Consider the following 6,000-nt stretch of genomic DNA (forward strand, 5'->3'; position numbering starts at 1 on the left):
CATTAAGTGCTTTGTAGGTAATGTATATAATAACAACATGACTTTATATTCACTGTTACGTCATGCTGTCATATAGGCCTACTGCTGCTGTGTTTTCTTTTTCTTAAATACTGTCGTAAGGCCTGGTCGAACCAGATTGTGGCATTGCCTTTGCACTTCTTTGTTAAACATTCAAATCCATCATTTGGAGATGCTGTATATTGCAGGGAAAGTTGGTGAATTGCTGTAGCTGCTAACCGCTAATACTCTAGTCAGCCAGGACATGCTAACGCTAGTCAGACGCATTAGCTTCCTGAGCTTCTTTCTATTTTCTCTGTACAGAGCCGTTTACTCCCCCTGGCATCTTATTCTCAGGACTGTACATCATTTCATTCAATAAAGAGTCATATTCAAGACAGAGAAATGCTTGCTAACTGTCAGTTAACTGCCACTAAGCTTGTTAGCTAGGGGAGCAATATTTTCCAAGTTTATTAATAAGATATATTTTTTCACTCCTGTTTGTAAACTATTCCTCATCTGTAGAGAATTTTATACTCAAACAAAAATAGGAAAAAAAATTACAGTAAACAAAAACATACACACTTTTTTTGTTACTAAATGGCCCCAATTCTACCCTGGTTAAGCATGAAGGACAGCGTATTCATCTTCGTGTGTGTGTGTGTGTGTGTGTGTGTGTGTGTGTGTGTGTGTGTGTGTGTGTGTGTGTGTGTTCCCTGTGAATGCCAGCTGTAGGGAGTGTATTCCACTGAGACAGAAGCCCATCTGACTGAGCTGTGACATATGCTGTGCTCTCCTAATGGACACACCCATAGAGAAACTGCTTACTTGTATGTACACAATAATCACACACCCACAAACGCAATTACAGCCTAATTGTTACTAGGGCAATTAGCACCTTCTATTGTCTTTATGAAGAACCATTTACAGTCGATGAGGACATTGTACAAACACTTTGAGTTTGTTCATTACGGTTGACTACACTGTCTGACGCTGCACTGCAGAAACAAAGACAAAGATGGAAAGAGAAAAGATCCAAGGAAGGAGCTGTAGCAATACTAATTATACAAGCTATCAAGTCCCAGATCAAGTCTCAAGTCTTACATTTGGGTTTGTTCACAGCAAACACAAAACAAATTTGCACCTGAAAGTTTACCAAAGTTGAACTCAACACAAAGTGAAGATGCGTATTTGCTTCGCCACTGGAAGAAAATGCTTTTTCGCGTGGATAGAATTAAAGTGAATGGGAGGTGAATCTTCTTGTTGCGTATTTGTGACCCAGACAATAATTTGTGTTTATTGGCGTCAGTGAATGTCACTGTATTCAGCAAGTCATATGTCGGATGAATTAATCTGGTTTACTATCGCGGTTTGAACCTCCCTCCTCGCTGGACTGCCTGCATGTGCCATTCGACCTCTACAGCTCATCTAAAATGCAGCAGCCCGACTGGTCTTCAATCTACCCAAGTTCTCCTACACTACACCGCTTCTCCGCTCCCTTCACTGGCTACCAGCGGCCCGAATCTGCTTCAAAACTCTCGTGCTGGCCTACTGTGCTGTGCTTCCTACATCCAGGCCATTGTCGAACCATACACCCCAGCGCGTTCACTTCGCTCTGCGTCGACCAATCGGCTCATCACTCCCTCACTACGAGTGGGACCCAGATTTCCCTCAAACAAAACCCGCCTGTTTGCTATCCTGGCTCCAAAATGGTGGAACGACCTCCCCATTGATGTGAGGACAGCAGACAGTCTTCACACCTTCCGTTGCAGACTGAAAACTCACTGGTTCGACTGCACCTCGGCGAATGAAGAAACAAATTAACTGTTCTTTGTATGTTGCACTGGCTTATTTATATCTAATCGTTGAATTTGTATTCTATTGTTTCTGTATGTTGCACTTATGTTGCACTTCAAACTGGCTTATTTGAAGACAGTGTTCACTTATACGATTGTACCTATTTGAAACTATTGTACTTAAAAGATTCTTGCTGTTCTGAGTTGTATCGCCATGATTATTTGCACTTTTTGTACGTTGCTTTGGACAAAAGCGTCAGCTAAATGAACTGTAATGTAATGTAATGTAAAAAGAAACAGAATTTGCTGTTGTTTAATTGCAGATCAAAAGGATGCCAGAAAAAGTCTGAATTCATTCTTTGACGACAAGCAAACAACTTTAAATGCTTTTTTTCTTAATGGAGTTTAGCTCAATCACAGCTAGGCTAAGCTAGCATTGTAGCTTCTACATCAACACTCAAAATAACGTCATCTAGGCATAAATATGTCAGCAAGGTTATTGTTTACAGCACATACAGTCTATGGTTTATACACATGCATTTATTCACATAGATTTTTGTCCAGTCTGATAAAAAAAACAGCCTGGCTATTATCTACATACTAATTCTCCCGTAGAGACCAGAATGGTTTTGCCATTATTTCCACTGAGCAGCTGAGCAGCTGAGCAGGCGAGAGCCCAGCTAGCAGTCCCTATCAATCCCCAAGTCCTCTGAGTCCCTGTGGTGACCACTATAGCCGGGCTTCCATCAGGACTAATAACAATCCCAAATTCATCAAATGGTAATAGGCTGATACAGTAACATCAAGTACGCTGCCCTTCAAAGCCGAAACACAGCAGGGCCCCAATCAGACAGAAGGTTTATGGTAACTATTGTTGACTCGTACTAGATGTGATCTGTGTGATACTATTTGGGAACAGCCTCTCAATCAGAGCCAGAACAAGTGCCCTTCACCTATCCATTTTTTATGCAGATGCGTATCCACTAGGTAAGGTCAAGAATTTCATATCCGTTTTACCGTAGACAAAAATATTATGCCATAGAAATGTATGATTTCTGTGAAAGCAAACAGAGCTGAAAACAGAGCCAAACTCCAGTAACTGCACTGGCTTGGTAATCTGTGGGCTCTACAACCTATTGTCGCAGATGCTCCACTCAAAATAAAGCTAAAGCTATATCAAATGACAGCCAGCTGGTGAGATAGAGACAGCGAGGTTTAGCTAGAATGTATTATACTAACTGATTTTTTCCCTAGCTGTTATCTTTAGCTGAAAGAAAAAAACATTTTGATCAACCAAAAATCAAACTACGTAGTTTAGTTTGTTATTCCACATAACTAAACGATAGCTCAATGTAATTAATTTGGAGAATAAAAACTTCCTAAACTGCTTAAGATAGCTCTTAGTAATGAAATCAAATCAAATGTATTTGTATAGCCCAATATCACAAATTACACATTTGTCACAATGGGCTTCACAGACTGTACAGCATACGACCCCCTCTGTCCTCAGATCCCTCGCACCATACAAGGACAAACTCCCTAAAAAGAAACCCCACAATTAAAGGGGGGAAATGGAAGAAACCTCAGAGAGAGACTGAGGAGGGATCCCTCTCCCAGGATGGACAGACGGTCTGCTTCTCTCTATACCAGCTGCACCTCTGTAGTTTTTAGCTCACCTGGGCTCCAGCTGCAGCTCATCTTCAATCAAGCCAGTACTTAAGCCTCACCTGCTCATCTGCTCTTTGGCAGATTGTACTTGGACCCATGCAAGACTTTCCAGCACACTGTTCTGGGTGGTGATGGCCAACCAGAACACAGAATGGTTGTGAGTGTGAGTGTCTGCTAAATGACCTGTAATAAACAAATAAAATGTTCCTGACAGATTTCCTGTTGCCGACCCTGCCTGCCCCTAACCGGCCCGTCTTGTCTGTTTCCTGATCCTCTGCCTGACCGTGACCCATCTTCTGCATATCCCTTACTGGTTTGTCTGTTTGGATTTTTCGGAGGTCTAACGAGTCAATTCCACCACCGATTCAATGTGCTGACTGAAAGGGCACGCTCCAAAAACTAAGGGGACAGACACTGTCAGGGCCTTAAAACTACTATTCAGTCATACATTTAAATATTATATCATAGATTCATTCTTTATATTAATTTCAATATGAATATTAATAATAGATGGATAGGCACATATTTAATTCCTATGGGCTGAAAATGATCCAAATTAAGCTTAAACAAAATGGACAAGAAAGCTAAAAAAATACATTTTGTTTGTAGGTTCTGCATTTTACCCTCGCATAACATTGAGATTATACAAAGGTGCAGTAGCTGCATGTTTGTACATCAATTCAATTGATAGAATTGTTATACCTATTACAGTTTCCCAGCCAGCCTGAAAACTTTAAACCCTTTTTCTCTCAATTGTAATCGTAAACACTTTATTTTACAAATCGTACCATAGGTTAACAGTAGTGGTTGTTCAATTTGTATAAAAACACATTATTATTATATCACTAACTAATCAATCTTTTTTTTTGTCGTACTTTATAGAATTGCTTGAAAGTATGGAAAACATGTTGAAATGGCCCTTTTAAACTTTCTTTAAATATCTTCTTATGCCACAAAGAAACCCGCTGAATACCAGCTTGGTGAATAGAGGCACATGTATACAGTTGGGATCGTGTAACTGGTCACAGAGATTACCCAACAGCCAACATGGCCTCCATTCACGAATCCAAAATAACCCTTACTGCCTGCAGCGGCAGCACAACTCCAGCGAGCCAATCAAAGGGCAGAGTTCCACCAGCAGAAACACAACGGTTACCAGCCGCTCTTTTCATAACCAGTGATCCGAGACCTGTTAGTGGCCCTGTAAGACACACAAACACAGACACACGCGCACACACACACTGGACCTTTTAGCGGGTACATAAAGAAACATGCTGTCAGCACTGTTCAAGAGAACAAAAGTCTTATCGGACAATTAGAACTCCTGCCTCTGTCCTTGTCTGCATCCATGCATGTCTTCCCTCCTTCTCCCATATTCTCTGTAATTCCACTCTGATCTCCCTCTCCCATCCATGTCCCCCTCTGCACCCCCTGAACAGAACCTCCTCCAGGCCTGTTTACGCTGTGAGCTCCAACTAGGACCAAAGCAAAAGAGTCATAAAGAGACAGGACACCGGAAAAGTTTACACAAGTGCCAGTGGGTAAACGTAAGGTGATGTGACTCAAAGCAACACTTAAGGCTAAAAACCTGCCTAACATCTGCAGGTTAAGCAGCATACAGTGTGTACATGCTGTGTGTAGCCCCTTTCACCTTCTGCTTTGATGATGTGTACTGGTGAAGACTTAGTTTTGTGGCTGCAATTTGGCCATAATTTTTCCCACAATGCACAAGGATGTCTATCGTCATGGCAGGCTCCACCAATTCTGTGTTTTGTTTCTTAAGTTGAACTGAAATCATTTTTGAGGATGAAAATATAAAGTATAATGGTGCTACTGGTACTATGCATATGTTTTCTTATGATATTTCATAATATGGACATATTTGTGACTATTGATTTCGATTTGATTTGATTAAACAACCAGTTTACGGAATAAATACAAAGGAAGTAAAGACGGGTACAATATATGAGCTTATACTGTAGCAAATGTGCCAATACATTTATTTAATATAAATATACCATAGACAATTAAAGTAAAATATATTTTGACATATCTCTAAACAGTTTTTCTGTTCTGTTCTTTTTACATAAATTCAAAACCTTAACTTAAAAATGAACAAAGTGTGACCGCGTTTTTCCCCCCCCCCCCTTTTCAACAAGCCCATACAGCATTGGCTATTTGCCATTAATGAATTAAGCAATCTGTCCCTTTACAACATTAAACATTTGGATAATGGAAGCTAGTTAGCCTAGCTTGCTAAGATTAACACTGATACCGACAATGTTAATGTTGTGCAGGTTATTTCAATATCTTCTGAGCGGCGTTATCAAGCTCTGACACTTAGAGTTGTATGTGACTGGCATTATTCTATTTTATATTTATTTTGTGGGTTCAGATTTGGTGATTACCCATGACCAGATTGTCGAAACTCACAGCAGCGTGTGGTAACATCCGCACTCTATATGTTACTCTGCAGTTTGAATAATGAGGATGGAGTAACATACTACATACTGAGGTCACTGATGGTTCTAGGCAACAG

This window comes from Cottoperca gobio, chromosome 19, assembly GCF_900634415.1.
Source record: "Cottoperca gobio chromosome 19, fCotGob3.1, whole genome shotgun sequence".
Lineage (NCBI taxonomy): Eukaryota > Metazoa > Chordata > Actinopteri > Perciformes > Bovichtidae > Cottoperca > Cottoperca gobio.